This window comes from Phallusia mammillata, chromosome 3, assembly GCF_965637545.1.
Source record: "Phallusia mammillata chromosome 3, kaPhaMamm4.hap1.1, whole genome shotgun sequence".
Taxonomy (NCBI): Eukaryota; Metazoa; Chordata; class Ascidiacea; order Phlebobranchia; family Ascidiidae; genus Phallusia; species Phallusia mammillata.
This window is the reverse complement of record NC_137254.1, coordinates 12,588,263-12,603,226: the sequence shown is the minus strand read 5'-3', so window position 1 is coordinate 12,603,226 and position 14,964 is coordinate 12,588,263. Positions and strand designations below refer to the sequence as shown.

The 14,964-nt window shown below is 36.6% G+C and overlaps 1 pseudogene; it reads left to right on the top strand.

Annotated features, from left to right (window-relative positions):
• Positions 1 to 1,770: 1,770 nt before the first annotated feature.
• Positions 1,771 to 4,964, top strand: LOC145219544 (uncharacterized; annotated as a pseudogene).
• Positions 4,965 to 14,964: the final 10,000 nt, after the last annotated feature.

Here is a 14,964-nt window from a genome sequence, read left to right as displayed (position 1 = left end):
TTCGTCACTGACAATCGGTTCCAGCTTATTTATTAGGCCAAGAGTTACTGCTCCATTTAATCCTATAATAGGCAATGCATTAATCTCCACAACAACGAATGGTAGAGTTAATGATTGCTCTCTGTATTGAAGTGTTAAACTAATTGTCCCACAAACTGGAATATGGTGGCCAGTATATGAGATCAATCGAATATTAGTAATAGAAACATATGGACGTCCCTGAAGTTTTTGAAAATCATTGCGTGACAAAATATTTACTTGGGCTCCCGTGTCTATCTTAAAACGAAGTGTACATGAAAGCACAAAAATGTCAACAAGCCAATCTTTTGGTGAACTAGTAGTACTTACAGATTGCATGTTGTACGTCTGAATTGTATCCGCGCGTTGCGCTTGCGGGTGATTAGCTGCACTGCAACATCGAGCGAAGTGGTTTCTTCCACCACACTTCAAGCATCGCCTTCCCCAGGCAGGACACGCTCTGACGTCATGTCGCAAGGCACAGAATCTACAAACTCGAGGCGCTGGTAATTGATTACCACGTGGTTCGCGTTGAACAGCATCCAAGCTACAACTTGTAGAATTTGTTGATCGAAACATTGTCATTTGCGATCTTACTGTTTCGTTTGTTATGCACATTTTAATAGCTTTTTCAAGCGTTAGTTCCTCTTCCCGCAGCAAACTTTGACGAAGTTGAACACACTTGATACCAATAATAATTTTGTCTCGGATTAATGAGTCGCAAAGTTCACCGAAATCACAGCTTTTAGACAGTTTTTTTAAATCGGTTATAAAAACATCTATTCTTTCACCATCATTTTGATTTCTAGAAAAAAAACTGTATCGCTCGCTGGTGATATTCTTCCTCGGACAACAGTAGCTTTCGAAGGCATTGACCACAGTTTCAAAGTGCATTTCTTGTCCTTCTTCAGATTTAAATGTTGAGTGGATGGTTTGACCTTGCTCTCCCAACACGTGGAGCAACATAGATGTTTTAACTTTTGCAGCCTTTCCGTCATAACCAACAGCTGTCAAATAAAGCCTAAATCCCCTGATAAACTTAACCCAGTTTTGTGACACATTGCCACTCCATTGCATAGCTTCAGGCAGTGAGAACGAACCTTCCATTTTATAAAACCACTTCTGACACCATGTCATGAACGCACACACCTTTAAGCGGTTACCTGTATTGACTGCCACGTTTAAGACGCGGTACACGGTTATATACGAAACGTGACGTCATAACTCAGGGACGACATCTAGCGGTAAATACATACATCACAGGTTCTTTCTGGAGTTAAACACCACAGCATTGAAAGTATTGAGAAGGCTTTTAAACAATTAGGTCCTCAACTGAAAGGTAGTACACACTTCTTAAGTTAACAATTTATTTTACACAACGTTGTACAACATTTAGAAAAGTGGTCATTTCATAGAAAAGGCAAATACCTTTGGGTAGAACAATATAAAGATGAGATTGTTGAGGCATACATAAGGTACAGTTATGTTTATTAAGAATTAATCTGGGTTTCTGTATGTTATACTTTTTGCCGTAGACTTTGCATCTCAAGTTTCATTTCATGGATGGCGAGTTAAACCACTATCCTTGGGTATTACTCCATTAAAGAAATCAACTTTGAATGCATTTTTAAGTATAACACCTGCTTTTGAAAGAAGGCAGTTTTTTTTAAAGCTAGATCACCTAACATTCAAAACACAGTAACAGAAAAAGGGCCAGTAATGTGTGAAATGTGTGCGAAGTATGCCAAAAAAATGGAACACAACAGAGTGCAGCAAATAAAATCAAGTGCAACTAGTGAAGAAGAATTGGTAACAGTGGATGACCTAATTCATTCGGATATCTTGGTATGCAGAATCAAATGTTTCTCATTGTTTTTGGAACAGTAATGTATCATTTCCCATCTGCAGGATTTGGTTGAGAGTCAAAAACATTCACTAAATGAGTGGCAAGCCTTATTTTTTAAAATGCAGTGTAAGAATGCTTTGTATCGGACCTTGGACTTTTCATTTAAAACATATCGGACTTTGGACTTTTTAATTCAAAACATTTTAATTCGTGTAATTGTCGTGTCATATCATCTCGGTCAACCCCGTTCATAACTCGCCTTTTTCTACACAAAAGCTTGACCACCTGTTAAACCTGTTTTTCTTATTACTGGACCGGTCATATACTGGCTTAAGGCTATTATTGCATCGCTTTTAACGTGTTAACAGTAACCCACGTATTACTTGGCCTCCAGCCATGTTATATATGACACTTCTGTAAAGCGATTTAAAGAATAATTACGGTTTAGAACACAGTTAATCTTCTCGGGCGTACGTTTTACGACTATGCCGGTGATAACGAGATATGACCTGAACGCTATAAATATAGACGTATTTTAGACTTAAAATCAGTTATCTAGAGTTATCTAGAGTCATCTAGAGTTACCATATGTTACCTTAAGAGTACGCATTAGAATTGATGTCTCACAGTTGATTCGTGGCGCGGTGACTTTTGTGTTGCGTGTTTAGCCGCAAGAGGCGCTTTCGTGGTATGTCTTATTAAAATATAATGTGGGAACGTTAATTTAGCTTTGCGTCTTGTTGTTTGTTTAGGCAGCGATAGTTTAATTATTAGAGTCAGATATACGGCCACCCTGATGTGGTTCGTTGGGCAATTGAGTTGTTTGCTAGATCTCCAGCAGCATATAATCATCTCAGAACCAGTGGTGTTCTTATATTGCCATCAGCACGTACTTTACAGCAGTACAGGTATAAGATGCAATTTGACACATAAATTTATAAAATGAGATATGATCACAAATCTATAAACAATGTATGGACGATTGTTAGAAATATTGGCTCTGGTGCATGTGGTATCAACCAATTGGCAGTCAATGCTCTTGAAAAACTTACTTCCCCAATCGAGGCATACATAACTGTGGATGAAATGAAAAGTTAGTTAACAACAGCAATTTATGCACTTTTTCATGTTTTTTTAAATTTATTTTTTTCATGTAGTCAAAGAAAATTTAGTATTCAAGGAAGGCCATTTAGATGGATTTATTGACTACGGGGCCAGAAATGCAGACACCATTATGGCAACCCATATATGTAGTAAGATGGCACACATAATGCAAAACTTGCTTTTAACTAGTATTTGCTAATGTACCATGATTGCAGTGTTCTACCTCAGATCTTTTAAGAACGAAATTTCAATGCCTATCTCTTGGTGGCCAACCACAGTCACACCTGCATTTCAATTGGCTTCCATGTTTTGGGAGGTTGTTGGCATTGCAGAACACCATGGAGCACACATAAATGCTGTTGTAGCTGATGGCGCAGCTGTTAACAGAAAATTTTTTGACATTATTCATGGGTCAAATGCAAAAAAAACAAACCGGCCTTTTCACTACAACCAATCCCTACAGACCTGATTATCCAATTTTCTACTTAGCGACACTAGTCACTTGCTAAAGGTGTTAGATTTGAGCTACTTTTGTTAATTGTTTATGTTGTATATGACAATTGTCAACAGATGTTTACCTTTCCAGACAGCCAGAAATGCATTATTTTCATCAAAGCCATCTGGAACAAAATACTTGAGTAAATCAGGGAATTCCATTCTGTGGAGTCATATCCAACTTTTATATGAGCTTGAAACACAGCGTCATTTACACAAAACAAAACTTTCAAAAATACACATGGAGTTAAATTCCTTTACTAAGGTACAACGCCTACTAACTTAATTAGACTAGCTTTAAAATGCAACAAAAATTTATGATACAAACTTAGATGAGAGTGTCTTTTGCAAAAGAGACTTTAAGTTGGAGTGTGGCTGTCGCATTAAAGCAAGATGTTCCACATTCACAAGGAACAGCTCAATTTATCTGCATGATGGACAAGTATATTCTGCATTATATATTTTGTGGTTAAGTTTTATTTAAGTTATTTTTTACTCATTGACTTGATGATGGAGTATAATAACCAGAGTTGAGAGCAGATATTAATAATTATTTAAACAGGTGGTTTGATATCATAACATGCAGAGCCAACAGGGCAATTTATTCAGCAGAAGATGAGCGGTAGCAATGGTTGGAATCAAAATTTACTCCATACCTAACTGATTGGCAGGTAGTCAGGTTTTTTCCTCCCTCATGAAACATCTGAAGTTGAACTATTTCACTTTTGTTTTTCTCTCATTCTTTAAATATCCAACAGAATTAAGTGGAAATCATATATCCTGGGGAAAACAAACGCATAATTTCAAAAACTACACTTAATGGACTTTTGTTTACAACAACAAACATGATTTCACTTACAAAGCGGTTACTGCAAGATGGCATGAGATTTGTTTGCCTTGGGACCCTCACCCAAGATGTCCTGGAAGCTGTTTTTGGCAATTTGGTGTGCAAAGTATAATTTAAAATCCCAGTTAAAATCAGCTGGTTTGTATTATTTTGTTTAGAGAGCTGCAATGAGGAGAAACACCAACCCAGATATTAATCAAGTTGGCTTTGGTATCAATTCTCTATCTATGCGAAAAGCTATAAAACAAGTTAAGGGGGGCAACACAACGTATGGGAACAAAAATGCATGGACCGAGGTATGTGACGAACCATTTCCTAAAAGACAAAAGGTAGAACATATAAACCAATGTCATTTTACCCACTTACACTAATTATCTTTTTCTAGGTCTAAACAACTACAGCAACTACAACTTGATAAACAAAAAGATAAATAAATTCAATCCCTAACAAAAAAGATCACAGGATATAATTTTCATACTACTTTTTAGTTGAGATTTTTTTAAGTTCCCCTCTCAGACCAGCATTCAGTTTAGATGTCGCTTTGCAATACTTATGAAACATGCATTTGGCAAAGTTATGACCTAAAACTTTCATAAACAAATGCACAATATACTCAAATACTTTCAAAACAAAACTTTCATCTTTTCCACACATCCCAACAATAATTGCAATTAAGCTTTTGTACCAAACTTCATTAGAGTTGACAGATTTTGGAGATACTGCAGTTTCTTTTTTGTAACGGATGAAAATTGATTGGATAAATTGTTGAAACTCATTGGTTGGATAGTGCAGAACAGTTGCTTTCTTTTCCATCATCTCCACAAACTTGCCAGATGCTTTCTCTTTTACAATACATGATACAAAGGAATCGTCAAGTTGAAAATAAGTTTTAGCCTTTTTTATTAGGTACCCATCAATATATTCCAATATTTCTGAAAAATGCAATAAATTTAAAATTCAAACAAAATCGTAATTTATTAGCCAAACCTGTTTCCCTTTCATTAATGTCCTGAATTGGATTTGATTCTGTCGGTGGAAGAACAGAATTTTTTTTTACAATACAATCAAAAATCTTGATGAGAATTTGAGCGGCTTCAAATTGGTTTGTAATGCCGAGATGACTAGCTGCTGAAGGTGCGTATTGAGGATAAAGTATATAAAACTGGTCTTCTTTTTTTGTTTGATAAATTCTGTGACTAAGTATTTGATGAAATTTTTGATTTTCGCGGATATGGAAGGGGTCGCAATTTTTTTGTTCACCTTCTGCGACTCACACACAGCTGTGGTGAAGATATCTTTTAAAACACCATCGTCTAATTTTAGAAGAAAGGTGGGAATCAAAATGAACCTTTAAATCTTGAAGTGAGCCAAACACCTTGCCACACAATTCTTCCTCACAAATGTACATTGGCATATTGTCCAATTCAGCGAACTCGAAGTCCAAACTTGCCACATAAGTGAAGTTAATTGCCATTTTGTTATGATATTATACGGGAAATTCTAAAAACTAAAACAATTTTATCAAACTAAACGTCGCAGCTCAAAAAAACTATCGACAAGACGACAAAATATGTGTATGTTGTTACCAATGCACACGACATGTGTACTGGTTCATTCAAGCGTGCAACGTCTGAGGGAAGGCAAAACCAATATATTCGCGTTCGTGGTAATTAAAAAGATTTGATAAAATAAAAATGTTTAAAAAATACATCAACAACACATAAATACTCATTAAAAGTTACATCTTATTTGATGCAGTAATTTACCCGAGAGAATTTTTTAAATATTTAGTCGGCAGACGAGTTGCGCATCTAGTGAATTAAGTTATCTATGCTGCTACTGTTGATCATGACTATTTTGTTTTGCCATTCCAAGAATACTGGGTTGAAAAGTCATTGAAGGTATAAAAAATACATGGCAAAAATAGCTGTTTAACAAATATGTCGTTCAACTGGTGTAATGTTAAACAAAAATACTAGTTGTTTTGTCCATAACTTGTATTTTTGCTGACGTTTCGCCCACCAGATCGGTAGGGCTTCATCAGAGCAATGAATGATGATTGCGAGCAACAAGCGAAAAGGCGCAAGGACAGCGGGATACGATGAAAAATAATTACATTATAACAAAGGCCATCCGAAAAGAGTTGCGCCCATTGCAAAACGATAAAGCGGCACTAATGTCCGAAATTTGATGGATTGGCTGGACGTCTTGGGTGGATTCCTTTTCAAACCGTTGGTACATCGAGCTGTCCTCTAGGAGCGATTGAGCCTTATGTTCGTATTGTAGTCTATCCAAATCTGATGTGGCCATATTCTTTTTTGATGGCACCGACTGCCTTGACATACCTTGTGACCGCTGATAGACTCGCTTCATTATAATCTCTTCTGATAATAGAAAATGCTGAACAGGCGTTTTCGTCCACCAGGTTGCATATTTAACAAATATGTCGTTCAACTGGTGTAATGTTAAACAAAAATACTAGTTGTTTTGTCCATAACTTGTATTTTTTTGCTGACTTTTCGCCCACCAGATCGGTTCAATGTATTCCACTGCAAACGTTCAATCAAATGCCATTATTCATGGAAAGACATATGAGTCAATTGGTTTAACAAAGTTTTCTGAAGATTCAGGAATTGCAGTTCTTCCCAGTGTGTCTTATCCCTATTTAGCTGCAACATCTGATGGTTTAGCATATGATGGCATTGTTGAAATTAAATGTCCATATAATGGCCGCAACTCTAAGATCGAAGCAAACAGTTGCTTTCCATTTTTGGAAGCCAGTTTGGGTGTCCTTCAGCTCAAAACAAGCCACAAATACTATAAACAAGTTCAGGGTCAACGTGTAATATGTAAGAAACCATATTGTTATTTTATTGTGTATACATTTTGTGATATGTTTGTGCAAAAAATTATGTTTAATGTCAACTATTTTGAGAACTGTATGTTGCCTAAGTTGAAAGACTTTTGTGACACACAATGGAGACCTTTTTTGGGAGATGTGCTATGTAAGAAAAACACGTAATGTTGTTGGTAATTATTGTAGTTTTTATGTGAATCCACAAATCCACTATGAAATATTATTTTCAAACTACCTAGTAAAAAGGGAGCAAAAATAAAAGTTATACCATGAAAATACAAGGATCAAATTGCAGAATGGTCAGAAAAAGTACATGAGCACCAACAGAACATACACTTTGTGGTAGGATAACATATACAATTCAGTGGTATGATAATAGAACAAAATTACTGACCATCATGGACAATATTTCTACGAAAATTGGTAAGCATCAAACAAACAAAAATAATTCTGGAAATGAGTGGAAGCAGTTGATGTGAAATGGTGGTTTTCAATATTTTGTATGTTTTTGCAAGTCCAATCAAACGTTCCACATGAATACGCTTTGAGGCTATTCTCCTATCTTTAATTACATCGTGTGGTTCCAGCCGAGATTTTCCTTTTAACATAGTAGGAGTGTTCACAAAAACATCAAAATTTGCAAACAAATCTTGTCGACTCAAGTCGCGAGCGGTACCCACGCTTTTAGTGTCCCGAACTGTCCAGCGAAACTTTCTAGCGAGAATCGCGTTTTAAAAAGACGCATTGATTAAGTCTTTAAGGTAAAAAATATCCTACACTAAACATTTAATGTTAGTATACGTCAAGAACATATTGTATTTAGAACTTAGTCACAACCATAAATACTGCAAACAACTAGAACCAGAGAGAGAAATAGAAAATACAGAAGAAGATATAGAGGAAACAGATTGACCAAGCTGCACAAATTATTAGTTAGAAAACAGGAAAAAGCGACAGGTATCACCAAAGGATACATGTAATAACTGTAAGAGCTAATCTTCCAATACTATCAAAATTAGATTGCAGCATTAAACGCAAATTGGAAAATTTTTGAGCAGCGGCCAAACATTAAGAGTGTACAAGGTAAGGAAATTAACAGCTCAAGATCAGAATGGTTAGATAATTCAATAAAGGCTGCTTTACAAATCCGTTGTGCTGTTGGCAAGAAAGGGTACCTCAAACATGTTTGATTAAAATTGTTTTCTGATGTGATCTTTGTCTGTTGACCTGATATTTTTGCCATGTAGATATGAGTTCCTAAGATCACTATCATATCCACTTCCCCCGTACTCCACACTTTGCAACATAATTGTGCGTCTAGGAATGAGTCCAGGGATCCAGCATACAGTTTTGGATTAGATGGATGCAAAGTTGCAAACAGTTCCACAAAACGACAAATACACAGCAGAAGTGCAGATTGTAACAGCTGTGGAGTACCATCCAGGCCTTAAGCAACTTGTGGGATATGTTAGTCCTGGAAATAATGCCAACGGCAAGCAATATAATGGCATCACATGTGCTATGTTTTTTTTATGGTCAAGGGCATTGCAACACACTGGAAGCAACTTGTTGGTAAGTTTCATTCCTGACCTTTGTGTGTATCTGCAAAAAAGTTCGATATTTTTCTGATTTTCTTTCGACAGAATATTTTTACACTGATACATCAACAAGTGGTGAGGTTTTGTGGAAGCTAACACAATCCATTATTACTCAACTTTCTATGAGAGGTTGCATAATAACTGATATGGGGGCTTGCAATCAAGCAATGTGGACGTCAGCCGGCATTGTCAGCAACAGGTGGTTACTAAAAAAATATTCACTTAACGAACCTTAACTTCGTTTCTATGTTACAATTGGTAGAGATTAAGTGAGATGTTGTATTCCACATCAATCATTGCCTGATCAGCTGTTGTACTTCATGCCTGATGTACCACATCTTTTAAAAAAACCTTCGAGGTGCTTTTCTGAAACACAACATATGTTTACATGACATGTACTACAATAAAAATAAAAAAAATATTGTTGTTTCCCTTTGTTGTTTATCCTCACTTTTAAATCACACTATATGGGTTAAGTCAGGGGTGGGCAAACTACGGCCCGCGGGCCGCATGCGGCCCGGCAAAGGAGTTTGTGCGGCCCGCCAAATGTTCGCAAACTTTGAAGAGAAAGTGACCAAGCAACGCTGAATAGAATTATAAGCACAGGCGTAGAGTTTTAAAAATACCGGCGATGCGACTTGCCTAAACGCAGATACTTTTTATGTGCTTTAGCCGTTTGTTTCTGCCACGTTATTATGCAAATCGTCACTTGACACAATTTCTTTGTTCGATAAAGTAAAAGCGGTTTACGTTTTCAAATACAGCCCACTTTGCAATGTTGACGCCAAAACTTTGGTCACTTTGGATCAAGTTTAGGTCGTTGCAGTTCTTTGCAAACGAACATTAAACACGGCTATTAAAAGTGGCTCGCATTGTTTAATGTTAGCGCAAGGAATTTATTAACAAAAAAACGTGGTGTAGCCTATGTTGAAACAAATGCTTGTTTATTTTTGAAAACAATTACAATTGTAGCGTTTCAACCAATGTGTGTACAATCATTAAAGTGACAACAAACGTATTTGCACATAGCTGAAAATATACTATGTTAATATTTTGGGCTAAATCAGGGGTACACAACGTGCGGCCGTAAGGCGACATGCGGCCGCGGAGACAAGTTTATGCGGTCGTGGCCATGTATGTTAAAATACATGTACTGGCGGCCGTGACGTAACTAAAACTATTTTGCCTAATATTTTGATTTTCAAACAGCTAAAAACAGCTTTCGTGAGACTGGAAAAAAAGATTACCAGCCTAGTGACCATATACGCCAGGCTTTTTATCCGCTTATTGTGTGCAAACAATGCGAAAGAACAGGCACCGCAATCGTCACAATACAGTTTATGACGTCATAAACAGTTAGCTCCGTTCAGCTAAACTAATGCACCAAGTTAGAAATTATTAATCTGGGCATTTTAGGCGACTTAAAATGATATATATATGTGAAAAAAACAAGTAAGCAATTGGCGTACGTTGGTGAAATACTATGCGGCCCGGTAAGATTAAAAACCTTTGAATGCGGCCCTTGCACTGAAAAGTTTGCCCACCCCTGGGTTAAGTCATTCCACTGCCTCAACCTTAAAACCATGGTTGCAATAGAGAAAATGGAGAAGGTTGCTTTGCCGACTGCATTTTTTTGTCAATACATAAACAACTGGTTTGACATAATGAACTGTAGATGTATGCGGGATGCACTTTTTCCGTGGTCTGTATTGGACCAACTGACAGAGGTAAAAAAAAACCATTCCAGTCCAACAAAATTACTGAAACAGCAAATACAGAATGATTTATTAGATGATGGATACCTTTCAAGCACTGACGATTTCCAGTGCGGGATTAAACTGGCAACAACATGTTTGTTGGCTTTGTACCAGGATCGTGTGGAACATGGTACTAACAAGTTTACAATGTCTGTTCGCTTAACCCAAGATGCTCTAGAGCAGGGTTCGCGACCCAAATTCAGCTTTTTCATTATTATTGCATTGTTACATACAGTCTATCACACACACATTCTTATACTTTTGGACATGTGATGCGAAATATCCAACAGTTGGTGTTGGTGGTGCTGGCCGCATTATGGCCATAGATGTAACTATGGTGGCGAGAAGAAAAAGCGGCTTCAGGCCAGACCCGTTCGCGAGCAATGGGTTTTTGGGGTATTGACCTTACAACAAGGCATATTATGTTGTATTAGTTGTCCTAATTGTTTTTTGTTTTGAGGGAACGCTTCCTTGAACTCGTTGCTCTCAGGGACCCAGCAAAGGGCGTGATAGCTCAGAGAGTTGCTCCCCAAACGGAAATCTGGTCTGATGAGTGGGCAGCATACAATAACTTGTCACGCAAGAAAGCTTCTGTATTCCTGATACACCTCTGATTATAATGACTACATACAATTTGTTTTAGGTACGACGCAGCAGTATACACACCGCACTGACAACTACTCGCATAGGTTTGTGTCTCCAAACGGAGTCCATCCTAATGATATTGAGAGCTTGTGGTGCGACAGCAAAAGAAAATAGCGAGAACAGTCGCACAAAATCTCCACTCCATTTGGGAAGAAGCAACCATTAGCAATAGCGTAAATACATCTGCTTGCTCATTTTGGCACAAACGAGCAATTGATCACGCTAAGCTTGAAAGTTTTTTGCTATTATCGCTTTCTGAGAATTTCATACATTTTTTTCAAACCAGAAAGTGGTTTGCTGAATTACAATTGAAAAAGAGTTGTGAGGCCTGATTCTCAATCTGTCGCTGTCACAAGCACATCTTTGTCATCAGTTGTTTTACCCCAGTCCATATTTGTACTTAAAAGCAACGTTACGTCTTCATGCAAAATTGTAAAATAAACTCGAGAATTTCATACAATGCTATTGTTTCAGACAGGGGCGGCTCGTGCTAGGGTGCTGCGGAGCTGCCAGTTATGATACCAATAAAAAGCTTTTGGCTCGTTTTTTGTGTGGCAATAATCTGTGAAGTGTCATAGAATATGTTAAAAACGCTGACTGTGACAATAAGTTACTAAAATGAAACATAGCCATATTAATGACTGAATAGCAAGTGTGTTAGTTAGTGATCATTGTTACAGCCAGTTTTTCTTAAATGTTGTCCAACTGAAATACTTCAACCTTTTTCGACGCATTTATTACTAACTTGTTTCTATGTATTGTTGTTGTGTTTTACCGTATGTACAGTCGCTTCGTCTCGAGTCTGTGTCACGTGTGTTTTTGTGCCACATTATTACTGCATGTTATTGAGTTTGGTCCGTCGCTGTGCAAGTAAACAAAATTCCCTAATGATGCCGTCTGCTGTTTACATTACACTCGTGTACATTATTGCGTAACAAAAATTACGTCACAAAGGAGTTGCTAATTAACATTTGTATTACTTGTTTTTCTACACAAAACAATGGCTAGAAATGTGGCTTTTCTATGTATTGCCAGTATTTGTTTAATGAAGGCTAAAATTTGGAGCAGCACCCCCAGAAATTTTAGGCACGAGCCGCCACTGGTTTCAGGGCGACTTAGTTCTCTTTGTCCGAAATTTCCGAAACACCATCACACTTTGATTACGCCTGTTTCAGGCCTATGCTGTTGGTTGTTTCTATTACTTGTTATAAATGTATTCCTATTTCTTCCACAGGTGAACTACTGAGCTGTATCTTACATCTTCTTTGTATTCTTTGTCATTACAATGAAGCATCATCATCATGAGCTTGCTGAAATACTTAAACTTAACACTGCCATCTGTTAAATTTGTGCCCCAATTAAATTTACTTTGTTGTGTTTATTTATGCGTGACTGGTTTTAATGCTTAAGTACTACCCCTTCATGATATGAGGTTGGCAAACACAATCTTAGCTTTTAAGCTAATAAACAAATGTTTGTGTACATAAACGCACTTCAAAAACGCGAGAAAATGGGTATATACAGTTAAAGATAGTACAGAGTTAAACCGAAGTCACCTACCAAGAAAGACATCAGTCAGGCAACTGAAAGGTTGGAAGACATGAAAAGCTTGGTCTCATACAAAACTGAATGTGCAAATTGTTATTGCCAGTTTCAAATCAGCACCAAATTTAGGTGGTATACGTCTAAAAAACAGTCCCACACAGCATCGGATCAAAGAAAAACAAACAAACAAGTATGCTGCGATATATGGCCGATTTTCAAATAATAATAAAAAAGAAGTTCATGGCTTGCTGATGTCAATTCCACAACAACCGATTCTTTCTTACAACCTGTAAACGTAGGTCAACAACGAGAAAAAAACACCCAGTTTGTGGTCGGTCCAGCAGATCTGAAAAATATGACCCCATCATATGTTGGTTGCCCCGAGTAAGCTTCGACCAGTAGTGAGTAGTGGGTGAAGAGTATTGCCGGTGTCACTATACAAACAGATCGAAAGAAGTTATTCAAGTAGCAATAAAGAGCTGACAAAGGTTGACAAATGGATGAAACTCAATCTACTGTCCCTCAATTATACCAAATTTTCTCCAAAATTTCCTTCCCTAAATCTGCACACTACTGTAAATGGCAAGGAATTGCAAAAACCAAAGTCACTAAAATATCTGCCTGTTCAACTCCCTAGTAAAACAACCAACAGAAAAACTTTCATTCTGGCAACCTACACATGAATATTATCCTGTGATTTCCCTAGCCTTGCTGCGAAATTGTCATCTAAATAGTGGATTTTATACTGTCAATCAAATCTCTTTTTTTCACAACTTACACTTGTGCGGTGTTGATACTCTACTATCAGTTCATATCTAACTAATTTTTTGGATAAATCATTTCGTGTGATATATATATTACACTAATACAGTCTTGGTAAAATGAAGAGACATTAAAATGCATGTTATGACATCATGTTTCGTTGAAAATTATTTTGGCATCTCTGTCTTCTAATAAAAACAACGTTGTTCATGTGACTGATAGGATCATGTTGGTGTCATTTTTACCATTACAAGATGTCCATAGCCTTTTTTCAGCATAATATAGATTGACTTTTTTAGTGGCATGTCATAAAATGCTCTTCGATCATCCCCACACGAGGTTACGTTCCTAATTTGATAAAATTCTGCATGTTCTTGTAAAAATAATTTTGCATTAAGTAAATTATCTTTCAAATCAAGGACAAATTGGAAAAGAGTATACTGGTATATAAAACAAAAGATGAACGTTAAATTTCAAGAAATGTATTATCAACTTATATTCATGATTCAATGCTGAAAGCTAAAATAAAATAAAAACAGTTCTTCGGGACAACACTTTTTTTTGTTGGATGAATTTGCTGGGAAACCTTTTTTACAAAAATCATGTTGATTAGGTTAATCTTTGTCATATATGTCTGTTGAAATACCCAATAAGGATGAGTCTTATTTATATTTCTTTTCTCCTTAGTGTGACATGTCTTTAAAAGCTTCCATTTAGGGCAAAGCCTTTTTTTAACAATGCAATGTTTTCACCAGTGGCGGCTCGTGCCTAAAATTTGTGGGGGTGCTGCAAATTTTAGCCTTTACTGAACATATATAAGTTTTTTCTAGTTTTCTAACCATTGTTTTGTGCAGAAAAACAAGTAATACAAATCTTAATTAGCAACTCCATTGTGACGTAATTTTTGTTACGCAATAATGTACACAAGTGTAAACAGCAGACGGCATCATTTGTGTATTTTGTTTACTTGCACAGCGACGGGACAAACAGAATAACGTGCAGTAATAATGTGAAAAACAAAAACACACGTGGCACAGCTTCGAAACGAAACGGTTGTAAATACGGTAAAACACAACAGGAATATAGAAAAAAAAGATATAAATGAGTCGAAAAAGGTCGAAGTATTTCAGTTCGACAACAAAAATTGTCATGTTTTATTTAAGTAAATTTAGTCACAGTCAGCGTTTTCAACATATTCTGTGACACTTTACAGATTATTGTCACACAAAAAAACTAGACATACAGCTTTTTATTGGTATCATAACCAATAAATTTAACAACCACATTACAATGGTTTCAGAACTTATTCATTAAATCATAAAGTTATAGTTTGGGCATGATAATTGATAGCTTCTTCCTCAATCCCAAATGATAACTAAGAAACTGTTTTTCTATTTTTCTTTGTCAACAAATAGGATGTGCTTGGTGTCACTACTATCTTGTCTGTAGAATGTTCATTCTTAAGAAACACTTCCTGTGAAGCAATTTAG